The sequence below is a fragment of the Neoarius graeffei genome, chromosome 6 (genome assembly GCF_027579695.1).
Source record: "Neoarius graeffei isolate fNeoGra1 chromosome 6, fNeoGra1.pri, whole genome shotgun sequence".
In the NCBI taxonomy this organism is placed as follows: domain Eukaryota; kingdom Metazoa; phylum Chordata; class Actinopteri; order Siluriformes; family Ariidae; genus Neoarius; species Neoarius graeffei.
Genome location: NC_083574.1, coordinates 77287447 through 77314872, shown reverse-complemented (window position 1 = coordinate 77314872; position 27426 = coordinate 77287447).

Genomic DNA, 27426 nt, shown 5'->3' with positions numbered 1-27426 from the left:
TGAGGAACATTTAGTCCATGATGGAGCTCTGGGACGTCCCCACTCTGCTCCCAGTCAATTTCTGGAATGTTCAACTCCTGAAGTACAAGAAACCAGGATACATTTTAACCTCAGGGGTTTACAATTATAATCATGAGCAATTAAAGTAATTGCAGCCGTGGCCTAGTGGTTAGGGAGTTGGCCGTTACATCTGAGCATTGCAGGTTCAACCTGCTGGTTCAAAAGCCCAACCTAGCCAGTAGGCAACGGCTGAAGTGCCCTTGAGCAAGGCACTTAACCTCACATTGCTAACCAATACCCTGCAATAGCTAAGTCGCTTTGGATAAATGGCGTCAGCTAAGTGAAATGTAATTGTTTTTCTGTATTAATGATTCATAAAATATAACCTGAAATAATGTGACAAAAAATATTGAGTAAAATCTGCATGAATTTGTGGTGCAAAACATACTATGTACTGCAATCTTTAGGAACATACATTATATTATCAGAAAAGGTGGTTCTTCCTCTGCCTACCTCTGGATCGTGAATGGGATGCTGAATTTGGCCAAGCTCCCACAGCTGGTTTGGGGTCATATTTTGTTCAGTCCTCAAAGGGTGGTTGTCCCATCCTTCACGAAACAGGTCCAAGGACAACTGGAGACGGGGCAGGAATACAAAATGAAGGCAAAAGAAGTGGGTGGTGTTTGTGAGGTCAAGGTGGCCCTCTTCTTCCAGCATTTGAAAGATGTGGTAGTAGATATTGGTTGCCCCCATCCACACATCACGCCAAAGTCTTTCAATTCTATTCAAGAGGAAATGCATATCACTGTATACTTTGTTTACAATTTAGAATCATATGCAGTACAGTGTACAGCCTTTCTGTCTGGCTCAAATAAAATATTATTATTTTAATTATTACACTACGATTCTTATGGGGTTATAGTGCAAGGCAAATCATATAGTGCAGTTTACAGTGCAGCCAGTCAATATTGCTGGATCAACAACACAACCAACTGCTTGTGCTGCTATTCAGAATTAGGACTATTCCCCAATAACATTTCTCAAACTAAGATCATGTATACCTCTGGTAATGAACACTTTTTCCCGCAATAAAGCACCCACTCTCTGGTCCGAGCATGGTGAACATCAAACGGGCAACTCCAACATTTTCCCCTCCGTGATCTGCTCGCACTCTATACAAGAAACTAGAACATCAAAGTTGCAATAGCAAGGTGAACACACTTCAATGGTAAGGTGAAACACACCTCAAAAAACTGTTTGTTCACATCACACTGCAATTTTACTGTACCTGAGGGGATATCCAAATTCTTGAACAGCCTCACTGAAAAAGGCTTGGTTGGTGTCGGACCTGTTGTTGTCAGCCACTTTCAAGTACATGATCTGTAACATTTTGACCAAATAATTAGTGAAGAATAGAATATAAAATCTTTATTGTTATTATAGACAGTGCAACGAAATTTAAAGCCTCCCTCAAGGTGCATAATGTAGCACAAGGTATAAAAGTATAAATAATGTACTAATACTGTAAAAACTACACATGCACCCTCTTGGGTATGCAGAGGAACAGCAGATGACACAGAACTTACAACAGAACAGCCTTCAATTGGTGAGCAGCATACTGAGGCCAAGTTTACATTAGACCGTATCTGTCTCGTTTTCTTCGCGGATGCACTGTCCGTTTACATTAAAACGCCTGGAAACGCCGGGAAACGGGAATCCACCAGGGTCCGCGTATTCAATCCAGATCGTGTCTGGTCCGGTGCTGTGTAAACATTGAGAATACGCGGATACGCTGTGCTGAGCTCTAGCTGGCGTCATCATTGGACAACGTCACTGTGACATGCACCTTCCTGATTCGCTGGCGTTGGTCATGTGACGCGACTGCTGAAAAACGGCGCGGACTTCCGCCTTGTATCACCTTTCATTAAAGAGTATAAAAGTATGAAAATACTGCAAATACTGATGCAAATACTGCCCATTGTGTAGTTATGATTGTCTTTAGGCTTGCCATCCTTCCACTTGCAAGTGGTAAGTGACGCGCATACCCGATATGCACTGAGATCACACACACAGCGGCTCAGTCCCAAATCACTGCTTGTGCGCTTCACTCGCGCGCTCTGTGAGCTGCGCAGGGCCGGAGTGCGCACCCTCCAGAGGGCACTCGCTGTTCAGGGCGGAGTGATTTGGAGCGCAGGATGCCTGCGGAGCTGAGCGTATCTGTGTATTGGCGTTGCTGTGTGCACGCGAATCGTGTATTGGCATTGGTGTGCACGCTAATAGTTTTAAAAACGTTAATCTGATGATCCGCTGATACGGTCTAATGTAAACCCCACCTGAGTAGCAGAGGAAGTGATTCCAGTAATGGTCAGCACACTAAGCGTCAGTGCAAGTCCAATTATCATACTTGTAAAGTGGAAAGGGTTTGCCATTTATCTTAGCATTGACCTGTCTGGCTTCACTGGAAAACAGGCTACTATAGTGAGACAAGGGACACCTATGTGTTTTGTGATGTCTGCAAAGAAATACTTATTGACATATTTTATTGACTTGCAGCTGTACAGTATACCATGGTAGCAAACTAGTGAATCCCCTAGCCTATCCTTTTACTCTTACCTTGCGTGAGAAACCGTCAATACCTCCAAATATGACAATGTTATATCTAATAAAAAAAAAAACAAGCAGTTTAGATCTTCAGTTCATATGTATCCTGTAATAATTTAAGCACCACAATGGTATACTTCACCTGATCAGTTTGTGGTTTGTGTCAATGTGAACAAGGTACTTTGGGCATGGCACAGAGTATGTACATCTAGCAACACAGCCAAGCTGAGTCATCCTTGACACTACCCCAAGGCTATCAACTCTATGCTTCGCTGCCCTGACTCGATCCCACTGGACATGATGTCCTAATCCTCGTAGAGCTCCCCTCATTGCTTCATAGCCTGAGTGTGGCCACCACTGTTTTACTTGTGACACAAGTTCGTCAAGTTCAGGATCTGAGCACCTACTGTACTGTGTACGCTTGCCAGGCAGGTTATGGGCAGCCAGTCGTTTATACAGTGTGGCACGAGACACCCTTAGAAAGTTGCCGATGGTAACCATTGGATGTCCATTTTCCATTAAATGTTGTACATATTCCATGTCAATTGTGATTCTTGGTGGCCCACTTCCAAGACACCTTTCAAATTGAATTGGTGTTGGTGTATGGTCATCTTGGTGCAGTCTCCATTGCTGAAGTGCCCTGCACAGGTCAATTAATCTGTCCATGACCTCTGGTGGTACTGGAGTATGCTGGCCAATGATATCCATAAATACAAATTCCTGCCTGCAAACAAATACTAGGAAGTCAGGATCAAGGGGGGCTTGTTGGAGAGTCTGGTAAACTCTGTTGTGCAGCCTCTCCATCACATACTGCAGTAATATGTCCTAGAAAGCAAATCAGTAAAATAAATTAATAATTCAGTGTGTGTATGTCTGTGTGTGTGCATAAGCGGGGTGAGGGTGTGTATCCTGGTAACCCAGACAGCTGAAGAAAATCTCAAGAAGCTCAAGAAAATCTATACGAATGTAATGTTGTAGTAGAAGCGGTCTGGTACAACCAGGCTAGGGGAGATAGGGGGAAAACAGCCTGACCAATATGGATTAGCCTATCGGAGTTAATTCTGGGCACTGTTTTTTGAACATTAAGCTACGTTAAGCTTTTTCACGTTAAGCCAGTAATAAGCATAGAACTGTGTAGGCAACACTGGTTTCAGATGAAAACAGTACGCGGAATTAACTCCGTTACCATAGTTTAGCCGGGGCTCAAACAGTTTGAGCTGTTCAGTTTTCTAGGGACGTGGGGTGATTCCAAAGATTTTCTTGGTGCCTTTTAACCGTCTCTGGTGATTCTTAGCGGCTACTGATACCTGGCTAAGGCTCACAGAAGTCACGTCAGCATCTGTATATCTGCACAGTGAAGTACATGGGGAAGATACACTATAACACACACAAGTAATAAATTACACTACTTACCCATCCATTTAATCCACTGTTTGTTGCTTCCATGTTGTCGATCCAATAGTTGCATGTGTAGTTGCACATGTAGCTAGTTGCTCTGGATAACTAGGTCCCAAATAGCTGCACAACAACTTTGCTCAACACCGCCATCTGCTGGAGGTTCAGTGAAGGGTGTACCCCTTTGTATTCAAATCTCGGTGACATTTATTTGTGAATCGTGGTGTGCAGTAGGAATGTCTCACAATTATGTAATTGACACAAAAGCAAAAAATGGATCCACGAATGCAAAAAATGGATCCACAAAAGCAAAAAATGGATCCACAAATGCAGATTTCACATACAAATTCAAGCACATTTATTTTCAAATCTTGAAAACATATTTACAAATGTCCGTGTATTTATATACATTCTTTCATTTATTTGTGTGTCACGTTTTTATATTTGTATTTTGTATTTGAATATTTATAAATGTATTTATATTTATATATATCTTTTTTATGCATACAAATCTTTATGAGACAAAAATATCTCCATAACGAACAGCTTTGAATTTTGCACTTTAGAACTAAACTTTTACGAGAATTCATGAACATAGAGTTGAGGAAAGGAAAGCAAAGAAAATAAAAGGTACTCCAAGGAAGGAATATTTTATTTAATTTTTATTGTATTTTATTTTATTTTTTGTACTTCTCAAATCGTAGTTGCCCTTCAGGTGATCAAACCTCAACTTTTAGTCGCCCTGGTCAGTTTTTAGTCGCCACTGGTGACCGTGTGACCACCAAGTTTCAACCCTGGAATACTACACAATCATCCTTGAACTCACAGAGATTTTTCCTTTTTTTTTTCTTTTTTGCTTGTGTCATTGGTCTACAGACTATTGAGAAATTGAAAACTCTCACTGAAGAGCATTTAAAGCATATGAAGAACATTTCCCCAGATAAAAACATCACCCCAAAACAGCTTTATTTGATTCATGCTCCATCTCAGGTTAAACTACTGGGACCAACAATTCGTCTGTCACATGTGCATGAGATTTGAATCAAAACATTGTTTTTTCAAACAATGGGCCTCAAAACTAAATTTTAAAAATGTTTGTCAGTCTTTAATAAGGCATAATCAAATGCATGAATGTTGTCAGGATGTAAGTCATTCTAAACACAGCATTAATTATATATATATATATATATATATATATATATATATATATATATATATATATATATATATATATTATGGCATGCCGTTCAGGAAATTAATCTTTGAATATATTGAATGAATCCCCGAATATATTGAATGAAACATTGAATATATTTGGGGATTCATTCCATATATTCAATGTTTCATTGAATATATTCGGGGATTCATTCAATATATTCAGAGATTAATTTCCTGAATGGCATGCCATACCTGAATGGCATGCCATAATATATATAAGAATAAAGTAATCCTTAGACCCAAGAGAGTGCTCAAACTAGGAGCAATAATACAATAAAATAAAGAGAAAATACTTCAATTTGTATGCATAATTTTATTGCTCACCAAGCCTGTTTTGAGAGCGATTTGCTCTCTCATAAGGTGCGGCAAGAATATCGATACACAGCTGCTTTTATACTCAAAAGGTGTTAGCTAAAATAAACCTACTAGCGTGCCGGCATGCGCTGGCTAGTTCATTGCGCTTATTTAGCGTGCCTAGATGTGGTTTGCATACAATATAATATTGTTCTGCGAGGCACAAGTTACAGCGCTTAGTGCTATTATTATATGCCGGGGCACGTAATATAATATCCCAGGTCAGTGTGTAATTTTCTCTGGATTCCTTTAGAATCCATATATGTTTGCTCAGCTCTGTCGCGTGACACTTGCCCACGTGACGGAATGACGCAGTGTGGTTGTTGTAGCGTGACTTGAATGTATCCCCCGTAAGCCCGATATAGGTTTCCTTACCATGCTCGCTCTCAAAGTTGGCTTGGTAAATAACATTCCTTGTAAGGCACGCACCGTTGAGGGGCAGGTCATCTTATTGTGGCACACATCTTGGGCGGCTCCGATGTTTCCATCAGTATTTTCTTGTTGTGTATGCTGATTTTGGTGGCCAGACTTGGCATACAGGAATAACTCAACTTGAGGGTGTTCTTGTTGAAAATACTGGCCAAGGGATGCCCACATCTAAAGCAATCCTTGATTGTTGCGAGGAATTTTCTCCCCACGTTTGTTTTGACCCGTCTGTTGTAAGGGGGGTTAAACCACGTTATCTTCCGGCCACGATTTTGTCTGGCGTGGAGTCTTTGGGTGTTGGCTGCATCAAAACGTAGGTGGTGCCCATAGCCGCTACTATCAAGGGCATGTTGGTATTGTGGCGCCGCTCTGTCGAAGCATTCGGAGGACGAAGATATTTCGTTGAGGCATTTGTTTACTCCTACTGGAATGTTCTTGGTGATGGTAGGGGGGTGGTTGCTTTCCTTGTGTACATACAGTGGGATATTGTTAAGTTTAGCATAGGGCTCATATGATTGCTTATTAAGATCGAAATTAATCACTTTTTTTGTTTGTATCTATTGTTATTTTCAGGCCGTTGTTGGTAAATACTTTGCATATTTCCTTCTTTATTCGCTCGATGCACTGTGGCGTATCATGAAAAGCGCCGAGGCCGTCATCTCTATACAGGCCCACGCGCCCACGGGCGCTGGGGGGAAGTTGATGTAAAAAGAACGTTTCCACGAGCTCACAGGTTTCTGCCCCGTCGTACGACCCCATTGTGATGTCAAAGCAGTCTTGGGAGTCTCTCTTTATCCAAGCATTGTTATCGCTGAACAGCAAAGATTGTTTGGCTTGCAAGATTATTTCTTTGTCTTCGGCGCTTATGTTCGTGTACGCAGCCACAAAGTCAAGTGCCTTAATTAGGAGCTCTCGTGAGATGGATGGATAAAAGTTCACAATATCAAAGGCAATAAAATAACAATTGTTCTTGTTTGGGATGGCATTAAACCACGTGGGCGCATGGGCCTGTATAGAGATGACGGCCTCGGCACTTTTCATGATACGCCACAGTGCATCTAGCGAATAAAGAAGGAAATATGCAAAGTATTTACCAACAATGGCCTGAAAATAACAATAGATGCAAACAAAAAAGTGGCTAATTTTCTGGATGTGACTCTAGATCTTAATAAGCAATCATATGAGCCCTATGCTAAACCTAACGATATCCCACTGTATGTACACAAGGAAAGCAACCACCCCCTACCATCACCAAGAACATTCCAGTAGGGGTAAACAAACACCTCAACGAAATATCTTTGTCCGCCGAATGCTTCGACAGAGCGGCGCCACAATACCAACATGCCCTTGATAGTAGCGGCTATGGGCACCGCCTACGTTTTAATGCAGCCAACGCCCAAAGACTCCACGCCAGACGAAATCGTGGCCGGAAGATAACGTGGTTTAACCCCCCTTACAACAGACAGGTCAAAACAAAAGTGGGGAGAAAATTCCTCGCAGCAATCAAGGATTGCTTTAGACGTGGGCATCCCCTGGCCAGTATTTTCAACAAGAACACCCTCAAGTTGAGTTATTCCTGTATGCCAAGTCTGGCCACCAAAATCAGCATACACAACAAGAAAATACTGACGGAAACATCGGAGCCGCCCAAGATGTGTAACTGCCGCAATAAGACAACCTGCCCCCTCAATGGTGCGTGCCTTACAAGGAATGTTATTTACCAAGCCAACATTGAGAGCAAGCGTGGTAAGGAAACCTATATCGGGCTTATGGGGGATACATTCAAGTCACGCTACAACAACCACACTGCGTCAATCCGTCACATGGGCAAGCGTCACGCGACAGAGCTGAGCAAACATATATGGATTCTAAAGGAATCCGGAGAAAATTACACACTGACATAGGACATTATAGCATGTGCCCCGGCATATAATAATAGCACTAAGTGCTGTAACTTGTGCCTCGCAGAAAAAATATATTATAATTTTAATATTATATTGTATTATATAATATTATATTGTATGCAAACCACATCTAGGCACGCTAAATAAGCGCAATGAACTAGCCAGCACATGCCAGCACGCTAGTAGGTTTATTTTAGCTAACACCTTTTGAGTATAAAAGCAGTTGTGTATCGATATTCTTGCCGCTAAGGTATTAGGCAGAGACCCGTCCACCCGTAAATTTGACGGGCGATTGCCGATTTCAACGGGCAAGTATACACACAGACGGATACTGAAACGGACGATAATGCCGAAAATTTTCGCACATGAATACTCCCACATGTCATCCGATAAATCCAGTTATGTTCCGCCCACCGGGAGTAGCGGGAGTTTTCCCGGTGGGCTGGTGGTTCAGCGTGGGCCGGCGGAGAAAAAAAAAAAAAAAAACAGTTGCGCGCTGGCCTTTAATATGATAAGCAATGTTAACAGTTTCTTTAACAAACTGTTAACATTGCTTATTACAGTTGCGCGCTGGCCTTTAATATGATAAGCAATGTTAACAGTTTGTTAAAGAAACTGTTAACATTGCTTATCATATTAAAGGCCAGCGCGCAACTGTTTTTTTTTTTTTCTCCGCTGGCCCACACTGAACCACCGGCCCACTGGGAAAACTCCCGCTACTCCCGATGGCCAGTCCGTGTGTGGTTCCGCCATCATTTACAAATCGTAAGAAACACAGTTTAATACGAAAAATACTGAAAACTTGAAATGAAAAATCAGAATATTTCATCGTTTCCGCCATTTTGGCCCGCACTGAATCTTGTAACATGCGGACTGAATAAATCGCGAATTCTGATTGGTCGAAAATTGCCAAACACCCTGCGTTGTAGTTTCCTCTTTCTTGGCGGGAGAACCGCATTTTTTTTTGCTGACTCACTCTTCTGGATCAAGATGAATCCCAACAAACGCCCCAAATTGAATGTGACAAAAACTGATTCGTTTTTCCACAAAAAGACAGAAAAGGTATGTGTGATACATTGATTAACAAGGGGGGTTCATTGGGGTAAGGTAAAATAGAATACTGTTGGTTTTTTTTTTTTATTAAATACTGTAACTAGATCAAAAGATTATATACAATTCATTGTTGTTTATTTTCTTTTCACTTTTGTTACCAAATCAAACACCATACATACATCTGATACATTCAGGAGTGAAACTGAAAAAAATACAAAGTAAAAATATGCAATATTTCTGATCAAAAATTACACGCCATTTCACCCTGAAAATGTCCTAGAATGCAGGAAATGAAGTCTAAATTTCAAAAATTTTCTGGGGGGGCATGCCCCCAGACCCCCCTAGAGGGACTTCGCGCCTGCGGCGCTCGTCTTCGCACCTGCGGCGCTTATCAGGATTATATAAAATATTATTTTTGACTGGTAAATTTCTTTTTCTGCCTAATACCCTACTTGCCGCACCTGATGAGAGAGCAAGTTGCTCTCGAAACAGGCTTGGTGAGCAATAAAATTATACATACAAATTGAAGTATTTTCTCTTTATTTTGTTGTGTGTGTATATATATATATATATATATATATATATATGGGCGGCACGGTGGTGTAGTGGTTAGCGCTGTCGCCTCACAGCAAGAAGGTCCTGGGTTCGAGCCCCGGGGCCGGCGAGGGCCTTTCTGTGCGGAGTTTGCATGTTCTCCCCGTGTCCGCGTGGGTTTCCTCCGGGTGCTCCGGTTTCCCCCACAGTCCAAAGACATGCAGGTTAGGTTAACTGGTGACTCTAAATTGACCGTAGGTGTGAATGTGAGTGTGAATGGTTGTCTGTGTCTATGTGTCAGCCCTGTGATGACCTGGCGACTTGTCCAGGGTGTACCCCGCCTTTCGCCCGTAGTCAGCTGGGATGGGCTCCAGCTTGCCTGCGACCCTGTAGAAGGATAAAGCGGCTAGAGATAATGAGATGAGATATATATATATATATATATATTTTTTTTTTTTTTAAATGAGTGTGCATTGGGACCAACATTAGAAATAAGCAACATGTCATACTTAAAAGAAAAAAAAAATGAGGGTTTTCTTTGGAAATCCATCCATCATCTGTAGCTGCTTATCCTGTACAGGGCCGCAGGCAAGCTGGAACCTATCCCAGCTGACTATGGGCAAGAGGCAGGGTACACCCTGGACACGTCACCAGGTCATCACAGGGCTGACATAGAGACAAACAACCATTCACACTCACACCTACAGTCAATTTAGAGCCACCAATTAGCCTAACCTGCATGTCTTTGGGGGAAACCAGAGCACCCAGAGGAAACCCATGCAGACATTGGGAGAACATGCAAACTCCACACAGAAAGGCCCTCATCAGCTGCTGGGCTCAAACCCAGGACCTTCTTGCTGTGAGGCAACAGTGCTAACCACTACACCACCATGCCACCCGTCTTTGGAAACGATGAAATACATAATGCAGTATCTGTTAAATGTATTAATTTAAATGGCAACAAATATATACGGGAGAAGACATTACTTGTGTGTGTGCGCTGTTAATTCTAATAATTTATCTGAATTTGGACTTGTGAGAAGTATCTATGTAATTAATTCATAATTCTATTGTTTTGAATTCCAGCAGCACAATACTATTTGTTATGATAGAGATTACATGGCATATAAAATAGAGATTCCAAACATGCCACAAGCATGATACCTGCTGATAACTTTGTACATTTCACTCCATATTACAATTTTACTCACAAGGATATGACCTATGTCCCTATGAAATATTATCTGGGAGATGTGATTGGACTATACCAAGCCTCATCTGATGAACTGTAAAAGGTGCACTGATTTAAATGGTTCTCTTTGGTGGACAAACTGTGTGACAAACTGTTTGTTAAAGATGTGCATCTTTGACATTTTTGCATTGCAATTTATTGACCCACAAGTCAATACACAAGCTCTACCACTGCTAGCTCATGTATCAAAAAAACCTGAAAAGTAATGCTTAAACATTGAATCAGCAGTCTAATAAACCTCCTTAGAAGACCTGAACTTTTCAGTTCTGAAAGAGAGAGGGATTGAATGTATGAACAACAGAGCTAAACTGACTCACACTTAAATTTGGTGCCACAGTTAGACATAGTTTACCAGACATAATAATAGCCTTTGATATTCCATCCATCCATCATCTGTAGCTGCTTATCCTGTTCTACAGGGTCACAGGCAAGCTGGAGCCTATCCCAGCAGACTATGGGCGAGAGGCGGGGTACATCCTGGACAAGTTGCCAGATTATCGCAGGGCTAACACAGAGACAAACAACCATTCACACCAACGGTCAATTTAGAGCCACCAATTAGCCTAACCTGCATGCCTTTGGATTGTGGGGGAGACGGGAGCACCCAGAGGAAGCTCATGCAGACACGAGGAGAACATGCAAATTCCACACAGAAAGGCCCTCGCCAGCCACTGGGCTCAAACCCAGGACCTTCTTGCTGTGATGCGACAGTGCTAGCCACTACACCACCATGTTGTCAGCCTTTGATATTGTTATGTGATAATGATGATGCTTGCAGGATCCTACTGCATTATCCAGATGCATTGTGACTCTGTTAGAATGGAGTCTGGGTCAAGGTCATTTCAGTTTTTACCTTGCCCAGGACAGAGTCCATCAGGGGGCGAGGTATTGTTTTCAGTGGGGTTTCTTTGTTTTGTTTTTTTTGTGAGCAACATTATGGGAAAATGGCTGGACCAATCTTCATAAAACTTTCAGAATAGATGGGCATTGGTCTCAAATAGAACCTCCAACATTTTGAGGGTCATCCAGTTAAGGTCAAGGTCACCAAAAAGGTCAAAATCATTTTTGGTGCAAATGGTGTCCTAATGTCCCAAATGTGTCCCAAATCACTCCCTACTCACTATATAGTGGACTACTGTACATAGTCAGGTTGGCATTTTGTAGTGCTGTTTGAATGTAGAAAGAAAAAAGGCCACAGCAAAGAAGTTTTATCATTTAATCAATGAACTCAGTATATAGTCCTCGATATAGTAATTCCCTATATAGTGAGTAGGCCATAGTGAACGAATGAGTAATGTAGGACACAGTGTTTGTAACCAATCAGCACTTACCCTGATCAAGTTCAATTACCCATTCTATTTCTTGATAAACTTTGGCACTAATTAGAACTAGAAAAAAAATGAGAGAAACCTCGTTATAACTTCGTAGTATTGGAAAATAATCAACAGATAAAAAGATAAATTAAATTCACCCCATGGTTCACCAAGGCTACTGACTCAATATCAAGTAAGTGGTGTTTATTTTAAGAAAATTTACCTTTTAATTATCACAGCTTTTGTTTGGTCCTCCTGAAAAGTCAAATAAAAAGTTTGGTTTTTTTTAGCATATATTTAGAGTCTTTACACTACACTTATGGAACAAAATGTTCTCATTAGTATTAGTGACCTTGAAAGAACAGAGACCACGCTTGTGAGATTGAATCAGTTGTTATAACACTAAAATAAGTACTACTGGGCAAGGTTTGTTTTGCCTGGCAACACTTGTTGTCATGTGTTTTTGAGCCATGCAGTTTTTGTTCAGCATGATCATTTGTATTGTGTGGGGTGTGTTGTGTTGGCCAGACCGGTGTTACCTTAATATGTGAAATGTGAAGCAGCTGTTCTGACAGTCTGAAAGCATTGGCAATGAATAAAAATAGATTATCAAGTTTAATTGTTGTTGTTTCACAAGATTCTTAAATTAAGAAGTTGTACAAGTGGTCTTACTCTTAATTCAAGAAAAAAATATCTTGTTCTTCTGCTTGAATATTATGTAAAACATTGTTATATAGTTTGTTACTGGTTCAAATTAGCTCAATATTAGCTGGCATATCTTATTAAGACAAAGTAAGATGTATTTTCTTAAAATCAGATTACTTTTCTAATGTAAAACTTGCTTGACAAGTTTTTTTTTCCTTTTTAGGTAAAACATAAGGACTAATTTCCCAGAGACAAGCCTTTTTTACTTTCTTGAAATTCCTTTTTTGCAGTGTGGGCATCTCTGAAATTGCCTTCTCAACTTTTTCCTTGTCGACAAAAAACAACTTGATGGTTGTGTCTGGTTTTTTTTTTTTCAATACAGAAAACAGCTCTGTAGCATCAGGAATGTCTGTCCCTTTGCTGACCAGACTGTTAGCCATCCTCTTCAGGGCCCCTCTCACACCATCTGGGGCACCCTTTCCATGACTCACCTCAAAGATGTTCCACATCCCAGTGGTGAATCCTTGTCTAAAAAGTTCAGTACAAAACATGAAAAAATTCCCTCACTGTTTACATTAAATGCAAGGGCCATTACTGTAAAAATGGATCGTGGAGACCTCTGCATGTGCATTCTGCAGGCAATCAAGTACTGGAGACATGTACTGCCAGGTTGCTGGTGGGTCCTTCTGTCTTGAGGGGGACACTGTGCAAAACAACATTGGGCGGGGAGTTGTATGCACAAAGCACACCAGTGTTCAATGTTGCCTTCTGGTGTGATGCGCTGAAGTGGACAGCCTGTATTTCTGTGCTATACTTGCAGAGATAATTTTCAGAGAAGTCAGCATGAATCAAGCATTCATGTGGTTTCAAATTTTTTCTCAGTGCCCTATAGTGGGTAAACTGATTCTTGATATTGTGCAAATGTGTCTTAAACCTGTGCAGCAGAAGGTTGAGCTTTTCCAGTAGTTCTTTTTGTATGGTCTTAATTTTTTTTTTTAATTGTAATTTTGGATGTTCTGCCATTGGTGTCATTCTTGTACTCCTCATCAACTAATGTCTCTTGAGAGTCACTTGACTCTCTGCACTGTATTGGTTAGAAACTGGGCAAGAGAGCGGCTTCTGACCAAGATGGCAGCGCGTGAACAATGCGAGGCTCAGCGTCTCTCCAGATTTTGCGAATTAGTGGTGTTTTATCTGCTCCTTACTGGACTGTTAATTCAGTATGGCACTGCTTTAACATCTTACAGCAGACAGTAGCTCTTGGACATTGGATCACAAAATTCCAACAGTTTTATCGCCGATCTTCGATTCATCCCGGAGATCTCCAGAACACCGGAGGCTGCTCACCCTTTCCAGCCAGGTGGAAATGCTCACAGATGGTGTCGGGACCATAAACAAAGGCAGGGAAAGTGAGGGGGGCTATGAGCTAAGCTAAGGCCAACACTGCATTGGCTCCCTTACCCAGCATTTTCCTTGCTAATGTCCAGTCTCTGGTGAATAAAATGGATGAACTACGACTCTGCATCACTAACAATAAATGGATTATGGACTCCAACATCATGTCTTTATAGAGACATGGCTAAACAGCAGTTTTCCAGACAGTGCTATTGAGTTAGCAGGACATCACACTCACCATGCAAATAGGACTGTAGATAGCTCCAGCAAAACCAGAGGTGGAGGTTTGTGCATTTATATAAATAGAGCTTGGTGTACAAACTCTGTTATTGCCGAGAGACACTGCTCACCTAAAGTGGAGTTTCTCATGGTTAAATGTAGACCTTTTTATCTCCCAAGAGAACTCGCATCAGTTATAGTTACTGCTGTATATATACCACCAGATGCTAATGCTAAGCTTGCAATGGGAGAATTGCATGCAGCCATTAGCAAACAGCAGGAAATGCACCCAGAGACTGCCTTTATTTTTGCAGGTGACTTTAATCACTCCAACTTGAAGACAGTACTTCCCAGACTGCATCAACATGTTACCTGCCACACAAGAGGAAATAAGACACTGGACCATGTTTACTCCAAGAGTCAAGGTTCAAGATTATTGTCTCACAAACTGAGAAATTTGTTCTGGGCCATTCGCCCATGCTGCAGCCACAACACAGAACATACAACACAATAACAAACATACAATAGATATGCGCATCCATATCATACAAGGTGCCTAAAAGTGCAAGAAACATCTCATCTCATCTCATTATCTCTAGCCGCTTTATCCTTCTACAGGGTCGCAGGCAAGCTGGAGCCTATCCCAGCTGACTACGGGCGAAAGGCGGGGTACACCCTGGACAAGTCACCAGGTCATCACAGGGCTGACACATAGACACAGACAACCATTCACACTCACATTCACACCTACGGTCAATTTAGAGTCACCAGTTAACCTAACCTGCATGTCTTTGGACTGTGGGGGAAACCGGAGCACCCGGAGGAAACCCACGCGGACACGGGGAGAACATGCAAACTCCACACAGAAAGGCCCTCGCCGGCCCCGGGGCTCGAACCCGGACCTTCTTGCTGTGAGGCGACAGCGCTAACCACTACACCACCGTGCCGCCCGCAAGAAACATTGTGAATTAAAAATAAAAAATAAAATAAATAAGAGAATGAATAAATAACACCTAATAGGTGTAATAAAATGCTAAAATTCTAATAAGTAAAAATACTAACCTGTGCAAAACAAGTCATCTGTGTGTGTGTGTGTGTCATCTGACCTTGTTTACCAGCTTAATTGACACAGGAACAAATGAGTTTTTAAATCTGTTCAGTCTGCAGTGAGGAACTCTAAACCTTCTACCAGATGGTAGCAGCTCATACTCGCCATGCATGATGTGTGATGGATCACAGATAATCTTATTTGCTTGTTGCAGAGTGGCCTGTTCATAAATACTCTGAATGGAGAAGTGCTCTTTAACACCAATAATTTTTCCAGCAGCATGAATTAGCCGAAGCAGTTTGTTCTTTAGCTGCACAGAGAGGTTACCAAACCAAGCTGTGATACTATACCTGATCAGACTTTCTAAGACCACCTTATAAAAAATCAACATAAATCTTTGATCAACACCATGAATTCTCAGACGACAAAGAAAATGTAACCGTTGCTGTAGTCTGCAACAGAGGCTGTCAACTTGTGTGCTCCAGGTGTGCTCCAACATAGCTGGAGCTTATAAAGTTACACCCCTCCCCCACATAGGACAGTCAGATCACCTTTCTCTGTTTCTCACCCTTAGGCCAAGTTTACATTAGACCGTATCTGTCTCGTTTTCTTCGCAGATGCACTGTCCGTTCACATTAAAACGCCAGGAAATGCCGGGAAACGGGAATCCGCCAGGGCCCATGTATTCAACCCAGTTCGTATCTGATCTGGTGCTGTGTAAACATTGAGATATGAGGATACGCTGTGCTGAGCTCTAGCTGACGTCGTCATTGGACAACGTCACTGTGACATCCACCTTCCTGATTCGCTGGCGTTGGTCATGTGACGCGACTGCTGAAAAACGGCGCGGACTTCCGCCTTGTATCACCTTTCATTAAAGAGTATAAAAGTATGAAAATACTGCAAATACTGATGCAAATACTGCCCATTGTGTAGTTATGACTGTCTTTAGGCTTGCCATCCTTCCACATGCAAGTGGTAAGTGATATGCGCTGGGATCACACACACAGCGGCTCAGTCCCGAATCACTGCTCGTGCGCTTCACTCACGCGCTCTGTGAGCTGCGCAGGGCCGGGGAGTGCGCACCCTCCAGAGGGCACTCGCTGTTCAGGGCGGAGTGATTTGGAGCGCAGGATGCCTGCGGAGCCGAGCCGCTGAAGAGAAATTTACACATTACATTTCAACTTACGTGCCGTCTAATTAGTCATGTGATTAGCGTATCCGTGTATTGGCGTTGCTGTGTGCACGCGAATCGTGTATTGGTGTTGCTGTGTGCACGCTAATCATTTTTAAAAATGTTAATCTGATGATCCGCTGATACGGTCTAATGTAAACCCCACCTTAAGTATTCACCACTCATCCAACGTGTGAAACCCATCATGAAGACAATAAAAAAAGTGTGTGGCCAGAAGGGACAGACTTTGTGCTGCAGGACCAGTTCAAACACACAGACTGGAATATGTTTGCCATTCAAGCAACCCGTCACTCCTACACGGACATCGAGAGCTATGCTTCCTCTGTACTGGACTACATCTCCACCACCATAGATAGTGTCACCACCCAGAAATTGATCACCCTGTACCCAAATCAGAAACCCTGGATGAACAGAGATGTCGGTCTACTGCTGAAAACCCGCAACACTGCCTTCAGATCAGGAGATGTACAAGCCTACAGTACAGCCAGAGCTGACCTGAAGAGTGGCATCAAGAAGGCCAAGCACTGCTACAAACTGAAGGTTGAGGAGCATTTCTCCAACTCCAACCCCCGACATATGTGGCAAGGCATTCAGGTCATCAGTGACTACAAATCCAACAACCCTTCCCTCCCATCCTCCGATATCTCCTTTCTCAAAGAGCTCAACAATTTCTATGCTTGGTTTGAGAAGGACAACCAGGAGTCTGCATCCAGTGCAAGGCTGACTGTAGACCACCAACCCCTAACACTCTCCCCCACTGATGTCAAAGCAGTGCTGAGCAGGATCAATCCACACAAAGCTGCAGGCCCTGATGGCATCCCTGGACTTGTGCTCAGAGCATGTGCTGGGGAGCTGGCGGGGGTCCTGACTGACTTATTCAACATGTCTTTGGCCCATGCTGTTGTTCTGACCTGCTTCAAGACCACCTCCATCATGCCAGTACCAAAACTCTCCACTCCAGCATGTCTCAACAGCTACCATCCAATAGCACTCACCCCCATCATTACAAAGTGTTTAGAGCAGCTGGTCCTAACACATCTCAAATCCTGTCTTCCCCCCAACCTGGACCCCCATCAATTTGCCTACCACAAGAACAGGAGCACAGGAGATGCAGTCTCCATAGCACTGCCCTCTGTCCTCTTGCACCTGGACAATGGCAACACGTATGCCAGAATGCTGTTCATAGACTTCAGTTCAGCATTTAACACGGTCATCCCCTCTAAGCTCATCACCAAACTCACAGATCTGGGCATCAGTGCTCCCATCTGCAACTGATTGTTGGATTTTCTAACCAACAGGCCCCAACATGTTCATTTAGACCATCACTGCTCCTCCACCCTCATCCTAAAAACCAGTGTACCACAAGGCTGTGTGATGAGCCTGTTCCTCTACTCCCTTTTTACTCATGACTGCAGACCTGTACATTACACTAACACCATCATCAAGTTTGTGGATGATACCACAGTGATGGGCCTCATCAAGGACAATGATGAGTCAGCCTACAGGGAGGAGGTGGACCGCCTGGCTGTGTGGTGCAGCAAGAACAACCTGCTGCTCAACACCAATAAGACCAAGGAGCTCATCATGGACTTCAGGAGGAATGCTGACACACACACACACACACACACACACTAGGGTGACCACCTGTCCCGCATAGCGCGTGCGCGTACAGCATTTGAAGCCGAATTTATGCGTCCCGCAAATTCAGAACGTGCCCTGCATAATCGATGCTTGCTGAGGGGGATGTCGCTCTCCCCGGGCCACCCAGGCAGCCAAACGAATATTACTTGACATTTCAGCACACCGCCTTTGCCACTATAGACTGTAGAACAAAACCACACACACACCCCTCACAACTGACTGGTTGTTGTCAACTTTTTGTTGTTGCCATGACATCGCACTCACGTGCACAGACAGTGGCGAGGGACGCAGGTGCAACGCATGCATTGCTTTCATATTAAAAAATGGAGAAAGGTACCGGGGAGATGGCAGGTGAGGCACCGCCACCTCCAGTTAAAAAGAGAAGGTGTATGTACAGGAAAGAGTGGGAAAATGAATATTTGTGGCTGAAAGGGGTTGAGGGGGATACCGAGAGGGCTTTCTTTGACCTTTGCAAAACATCTTTCTCAATCGGACATGCATGCATGGATCTTAGTTCCATGGCGGGGAATACGATGTGAAACAACACAGGCTCGCGGAGACTCACAAGAAACGTGTGCAACAGAAAGAAACGTCTAAATCTATGGATGCTTTCCTCCGACCTAAAAACGACTCTCTAGCTGACAAAGTGACTGTGGTTGTGAGTTAAGAGACTTTTTCTACTGTTTCTGTGGTGCTGAGCCACTACAATTCCTGTTAATCCACTGAAAACTAAATGGAAACTTGTCTCTATTCCTGCTGTACTGATGCACTGCAAAGCCTCAGACTCAATATTATATTATGATTGATTTAAAGTGAATAAATTGTAATGGAAAATAAATAAAATTGAGTAGCTTCAGTAAATCATAAGTGGAAGTGTGTCTGTCAAGTCATTGAATGGTCAAAATATTATGAATGTTTATAAAAAAAAAACACATTTGGTGGCCTGTTCATGACGATACATCACCAATAACAGCAGAATAGGGTATTATTGATATACCATGTAAGGTAGTATGTGCTAGAAATGGGTAAACCACTATCTGTGAGTCTTCCAGCGGCCGGCGCGGCGCATTGGGGGTGGCGTCCCACATTGTCCCTCAAAAACATACCCCTTGTCCCCCCTTGGGCTCATGAGCAGGTGGTCACCCTAACACACACACATATCCACATCAACGGTGCAGCAGTGGAGCGTTTGACCAGCTTCAAATTCATGGGGATCCACATCTTGCAGGACCTCACCTGGACAACCAACTGCTCCAACCTGGTCAAGAAGGCTCACCAACGTCTCTTTTTCTTGAGGACTCTGAAGAAAAAACACCTCTCTTCAGACATCCTGGTGAACTTCTACCACTGTACCATCGAGAGCATCCTAACCAACTGTATTACAGTCTGGTATGGGAACTGTTCTGTCTTGGACCGGAAGGCACTGCAGAGGGTGGTGAAAATTGCCCAGCATGTCGTGGGAGCCTCACTTCCTGCTATTGAGGACATCTACAGGAAGCGATGTCTCAGGAGAGCCATAAACATCAACAAAGACTCCTGCCACCCAGCACACAAACTGTTCACTCTTCTGCCCTCTGGAAGGTGCTACAGGAGCCTTTGGACCAAAACCACCAGGTTTAGTAACAGTTTTTTTCCTTCAGCTGTCTCATTGCTGAACTCTCCCTCCCACACACACACACTCACCAACCCCCCTGGAACAAACTGAATTGACTTCACTGCACTATCACCATTTGCACTACTGTTTATTCATACCGTGTTTTATATATACTGCAAATATCTATATCATATCATACCATTGCACTATAGTACATTCATATTGCACATTTGTACATACTGTAAATATATATCATATCATTATAACATTCCATACACTGTAATTTCTGTACATTTATATTTGTATATTACACTTATGTTATTTACTGCTATGCACTTCTGGTTAGATGCAATCTGCATTTTGTTGCCTTGTACCTGTGACATGTGCAATGACAAAGTTGAATCTAATCTAATCTAATCTAATCTAATCTAATCTAATCTAATCTAATCTAATCTAATCTAATCTAATCTAATCTAATCTAAGAGAGGTCCTCGCACACAGAACATTCTCCATAAATGCACATAATACTCTCTGTGTCACACATCATGGCTTTCACAAGGTCTTCTAGATTGACAGTACTGATCACTTATAAGTGGTGAAGCTTCTGCAAGATAGAGCTGAAATTCTCATGTGTCTTACACATGCATGTGTCCCGATTGCTCAGAGTTGGATGAACAACTCAAAAAGGATGGAGAGCTGCATTCCTGTTTGAGCCTATGATAAGTCTCCCTCCACTTTCTGCAATGTCTGCACTTCTCTCTCTCACTGAGGTCATTGATAGTTTTCTTCCTGCCTAATTATATGCCCTTCCTGTATTTCTCTTGTTCCTCCTCTAAATATTTTGCTTTCTTCTCTGCATCAGCATCATGTCGAGCGCAATAGCACCACTACTTTTCTGCAGCACTTAGTGGTGGATTGGCTCCCTGCAAGTATGGTGTTCACATTGAAAAACTGATCTTAAATGTCAACAACGTCAATAATTTCAATTGTAAAACTTCAAAATCAGCTAAATAGTATTATGCTGGGGTGGCATGGTGGTGTAATGGTTAGCACTGTTGCCTCATAGCAAGAAGGTTCTGAGTTCAAGCCCAGTGACTGACAGGGGCTTTTCTGTGTGAAGTTTGCATGTTTTCCCCATGTCTGTGGGTTTACTCTGGTTTCCCCTACTGTCCAAAGACATGCAGATTAGGCTAACTGGTGGCTCTAAATTGACTGTAAGTGTGAATGGTTGTGTGTCTCTATTGGCCCTTTTTCAGCTCACTTCAGCCCGACACGGCTCGCGTTTCGACTACCTCAGAGCAGCACGACTCAGCTCGCTTCAGCCCTGCTTAGCACCCAAAACTCGCACGGTTTTGGAGTAGGGCTGAAGCGAGCCAAACCGAGCCAAGTGGGGCTAGGGGCGTGAGGAGACACTCCCCTGTGCACTGATTGGTGAGGAGGCGTGTCCTCACATGCCCACACACGCCCCGTGAGCACGCTGGGATCTGTAAACACCGTAAACCCGGAAGAAGAATAATTATGAATTACGAGAATTATGAAGCCTTATGCGCCTCGCCTCATCTATAGACCCCTTTCACATGACGTCACCGCGCCGCAAGATTTTGTTAGGCGCTATATTGGAAGACCAAGTACATGCACTCACAATATAAAACAAAGTACGAGCGAGAGTAAAGTGACACGATGGCTGATAATTCTGGTTATGTGAGTACCAGTTGCAGAAAGGGCACGGTATGTGGAGAAACTGGCTGTGATTGATGGGTTTGACCCATATGATAAGACTCGGGGCAAGGGAGAATGGAAACATAAGGAGGACCTGACACCAATTCTGCCATCTGTTTGCTACCCAGACATTGTAAACTATTTGTTGTTTACACCCAGTGCCTACACTCAGTGTTCAAACTATGCTGATATTTTCGGGGGGTCCCTTTTTTTCCCTTGGGGGTGTGTGTGCTTGCGCTTGTCTCAGAGTGCGGATCTCCAAACATATGAGAAGCCTATCTTACGCACATATCACACGGACTCCACACCTCCACACATGCATTGCGTCTGAAGTCATAACTCATCAGGGGAAATTGTGTCCGCATTGGCATGTTCAAAAAATAACCTCGCATCAACAACGATACCACACGCAAGAAAAAAAAAAACAGTCAGGCTACTCAACAACCAACCTGGCAGCAGTGAGCAAGCCCCAAACCATCCTAAATTATTATTATTATTAAATTGTAGAAGTCTGGGAGGCTTGCTCCTCATACAGTTATCAACTTGGGGCCAATTTAGCATGTTTTAAATCTGAATTTCTTGCGTTTGCTTACCTCAAAGTGTCCGCAGATCATGCACAGACTTATCCATTATATCCACAGTTTTTTGCCAAGTCTCACACAGGTTTCTTTCAAGTCTACTGTTGGGCCAATAAATCATAAATAAAACAGCTCAGATTTGTTTGTTTAAGTCGTTTGCCACTCCACTTTATTCTCGTGGGTTCACATACCGCTGCCGTTAATTCCCCCTAATCACGAGTTTGTTGGTCTTCCAAAATGGCGCAGGGTCTGTTTACTTCCGGTTTCGGGTGACGTCAGTGAAAGGGGTCTATACGCTCTTGCCAGTATCTGTTGGTGTTGTTGGTGACAACAAGCCACAGCACCAAGACCAGCAACACTAACGACTCCATGTTTATTGTTTCCCTTAGCAAAAAGTAGTATACTTAAAGTTCATTTTATTAAGTATGCTTCAGTATGAGTATAAGTATAGCAAGTATACTACAGACCATGTACTTTTAGTGTACTAGAAAGTATACAAATTTAATACTTTTTCGGACTAAATTGGAACATTTCAAGTTTATAAAAGTATACTTTAAAGTTCATTTTAAGTTTGCAAAAGTACACTTTAAAGTATACAACAAGTACACTCATCTATATACTTGGTATATCCCTCTTGCATGCTTAAAGTATACCACAAGTACACTTATTGATATACTTCTTTTTTGGGGCTTTTTTCACCTTTAATGGATAGGACAGTGTAGAGACAGGAAATGAGCAGGAGAGAGATCAGGAAATTACCTTGGGTTGGAATCGAACCCAGGTCCCCAGATTTATGGTATGGCACTTTAGTTGACTGAGCCACAACACCCCTTAGTTACATACTTCAAGTCCCTATTTTTTAGTTTATTATTGTATACTTTAAGTATACTGTTATAAACGTTGGTTATTTCACTAGTTTACTTGTTATGCTTTAAGTTTGCTTGGCATATTACTTGTAGCTTACTATTTATATACTGGAAATATACTCCTTAATGTATTCTTAAAGTTTACTCATACTGTATGTACACAAGAGTGTGATGCATTTACAAAATCACAAGACAGAATGTTGAAAACAAGTTTGATATATTTTCAAACATTTCAAAAACAAAGATGTATGAAATCAAGTCCTTCCTTACTGGAGAAATTGATCAATAAAGTCAAGTCAAAAGTTTTTCTGTTTTTGTGTATGATTTTAAGGTACATAAAGATAATGCAATTGAGCACACATACTATATACTGTAAAGTTTTAAACTCCAGCATTATATTATATTAATATATAAATTAAATGTTAAGCATGAGTCAATGACTTGACCTTATTATGCACTTGGAGCAAGATATACTAAGTATTAGTACTTTGTGGCAGAAAAACGTGAAAAGTATACTAAAGTATATGTTTTAGTATTAAAGTATAAGTCTAAGTATTAATGTACTTAGTCTGAGACTTTTATTTATACTTTTCAGTATAAGCCAAGTATACTTCACTATACTATTCTTAAGTATATAAAATATAGTTTATAAAAAGTCAACATCAAGTATACTTCTGCAGTTTTAGTAAAAAATAAGTATACTCATAGTACACTTGAATAAACTTCTTTTTGCTAAGGGTTACTATCCGGGTCGTGAGACTACCGTTTGAAAGATCACTGATGTCACTGTTTGCGCCACCTAACGACATCACGTGACCTCCACCCACTTTCGCTAACTCCACCCAATGTGTCCACCCACTTCCAGCCAGCACGGTTCAGCGCGGTTGTAGTTGAAATGCAACTCCAACAGCCCCACTCAGCTCGACTCAGCCCAACTCAGCACCGCACGGCTCAGCCCAACTCAGCCGCGTTGGTAGTGGAAAAGCGGCATAAGTGTCAGCCCTGCAATGATCTGATGACTTGTCCAGGGTGTACCCTGCCTCTTGCCCATAGTCAGCTGGGATAGGCTCCAGCTTGCCTGTGACCCTGCACAGAATAAGCAGTTACAGATAATGGATGGATGAACTGCAAGTAACAGGACTGAGTTTTTAGCATAGAATTAGCAAAAAACATGAAATATAGCCACATGGCATCCATGCTAATAGCATAAGGACACTTTGCACATTCTAGTGATTTACCAAAATTAACTTTTAAAAATAAACCAGCAATATCCAAGACATAATTTAGGTTACATTACAGGCATTTAGCAGAGGCTCTTACCCAGAGCAACATGCCCAGATTAGCCTAAGGAGCAGTTGGGGTTAAGTGCTTTGCTCAAGGGTACTTTAGTCATGCTTGCTGGCCCAGGGAATCAAACCAGTGATCTTTCGGTCCTAAACTTGCTTCTCTAACCATTAGGCTATGGTTGGTTGGGACTGACTATCCCGGTTATAGTTAAAATATTGTCAACTATATCAAAAAATAAATCAGAGTATTTTGGTCTTCCTATGAGTTTCAGATGACCCAAATGATATAACTTCCTGTTGGACATGTGACTTGTGGAAATTTTTCAAAGGGAAGAATGTGTTATGGTAATAGGACTGAAGGAAAACTTTGGGACACAACTAAAATGTGTATTTTAACAACAATATTGTGCATCTTTTATTTTAAAAATATCTTTAAATAATAGGGGGTATTTGGAGTTACACAAATATGCAAAACAATAACATTTCTGAAGGATTTTATTCATTGTATTTAATGGTAAAGTGAAGTGTTTAAAAGTAGGAAGAGGTAACAAATGCATTTTTTTCAGTGTTCTGGGTAGCTTTCATCAATGTTTTAAATTACTTTTCATAATTTTTCAATTAGATCAATATGTAGAACGTTAGTTAATAATGAAATATATATATCCTTCTCGCCCCCGGCGGGGGGGGGGGGGGGGGTATCCATGTCATCCTCAAGCTCGGGTCCTCTACCAGAGGCCTGGGAGTTTGAGGGTTCTGCACAGTATCTTCGATGTTCCTAGGACTGCGCTCTTCTGGACTGAGGCTTCAGATGTTGTTCCTGGGATTTGCTGGAGCCACTCTCCCAGTTTGGGGGTTACTGCCCCAAGTGCCCCCACTACCACAGGGACCACGCAACCCTTGACCCTCCACATCCGTTCCAGCTGCTCTTTCAACCCTTGATACTTCTCAAGTTTCTCATGTTCCTTCTTCCTGATGTTGGCGTCAGCTGGGATCGCCACATCTATCACCACCACCCTCTTCTGCTCTTTGTCCACCACCACTATGTCCGGTTGGTTAGCCAGGATCTGTTTGTCAGTCTGGAAGCTGAAGTCCCACAGAACCTTGGCCCTGTTGTTCTCAGCCACCTTCTGTGGTATGGCCCATTGGGACATGGGTACTTCTATTCCATACTGGTTGCAGATGTTCCTGTATACTATCCCAGCCACTTGGTTGTGCCTCTCCATGTACGCTGATCCAGCTAGCATCTTACACCCTGCTACTATGTGCTGGACTGTTTCAGGGGCTTCTTTGCACAGTCTGCATCTTGGGTCTGATCTACTCTGGTAGATCCTGGCCTCTATGGCTCTTGTGCTTATGGCCTGTTCTTGTGCTGCCATGATTAGTGCCTCTGTGCTGTCTGTCAGTCCTGCATTATCCAGCCACTGGTAGGATTTCTTGATATCAGCCACTTCCTCTATCTGACGGTGGTACATGCCATGTAGGGGTTTGTCCCTCCAGGTTGTCTGTTCCTCCTCCTCCTCTGCACTCTCATCAGGGTTCTGCTGCCTGAGACATTCACTTAGCAGTTCATCCTTTGGGGCCATCTTTCTGATGTATTCTCGGATTTTCGATGTTTCATCCTGGACCGTGGTCTTGATGCTCACTAGCCCTCGGCCTCCCTCTTTCCGCTTAGTGTATAGTCTCAGGGTGCTGGACTTGGGGTGGAACCCTCCATGCATGGTGAGGAGCTTTCTAGTCTTGATAGTATCTGTGGCTTCTATCTCCTCCTTTGGCCAGTTTATGATACCACCGGGGTATCTGATGACTGGTAGTGCGTACATGTTGATGGCTCGGACCTTGTTCTTACCATTCAGCTGACTTTTCAGGACCTGCCTTACTCTCTGGAGGTATTTGGCTGTGGTTGACTTCCTTGTGGCCTGTTCATGGTTTCCATTAGCCTGTGGGATGCCAAGGTACTTGTAGCTGTCTTGGATATCACCTATGTTGCCCTCTGGTAGGTCAATCCCCTCAGTCTGGATCATCTTGCCTCTCTTTGAGACCATCCGGCCACACTTGTCCAATCCGAATGACATCCCTATGTCATTGCTGTAGATCCGGGTGGTGTGGATCAGCGAGTCTATTTCTCGCTCGTTCCTGGCATACAGATTGATGTCATCCATGTAGAGCAGGTGGCTGATTGTTGCCCCACTACGGAATCGGTACCCGTAGCTGCTCTTCGTGATGATCCGACTGAGGGGGTTCAGGCCTATGCAGAACAGCAGTGGTGATAGCGCATCTCCTTGGTATATGCCGCACTTGATGTTGGCTTGGGCAATGGGTTTTGAGTTGGCCTCTAGGGTTGTCTTCCACATTTCCATTGAGTTCTGGATGAAGGTCCTTAGGTTCCTGTTGATCTTATACAGTTCCAGACATTCCAGTATCCATGTGTGTGGCATTGAGTCGTAGGCTTTCTTGTAGTCAATCCAGGCAGTGCACAGGTTGGTCTGTCTCTTCTTACAGTCTCGGGCGACTGTTCTATCAACCAGTAACTGGTGCTTGGCTCCTCTGGTGTTACTGCCAATTCCTTTCTGTGCCTTGCTCATGTATTGAGCCACATGCTTACTCATTTTTGCCACAATGATGCCTGACAGGGCCTTCCATGTTGTGCAAAGACAGGTAACTAGCCGGGAGTTGGATGGGATGGGTCCTTCATGATTAGGACTGTCCTGCCTTGGGTTAGCCATTCTGGGTGGGTCCCATCCCTCAGCAGCTGGTTCATCTGTGCTGCTAGGCATTCATGGAGTGCAGTTAGCTTCTTCAGCCAGTACGTATGGATCATATCGGGGCCTGGTGCTGTCCAGCTCTTCATCTTTGACACTCTTTCTTGGACATCTGCCATTGAGATGGTTACTGGTTCTTGTTCTGGGAGGTTGCTGTGGTCAGCTCTTAAGTCCACTAACCATTGGGCATTGTGTGATGCCTTTCTTTCCCATATGTCTTTCCAGTATTTTTCCACCTCAGCTCTTGGTGGGTCTGACCAGTTGTTGTTTCCCTGCCACTGACAGTACACCTTGGCTGGTTCAGTGGAGAACAGCTTGTTTATTCTCCTGGCCTCTCCCTCCTTGGTGTATCTCTTCAGTCTCAGTGATGGTTCTTGTGGAGATTGTCTTCAGAGCAGTATTCACATCTACTAGTAGATCTTCTGAAGGTA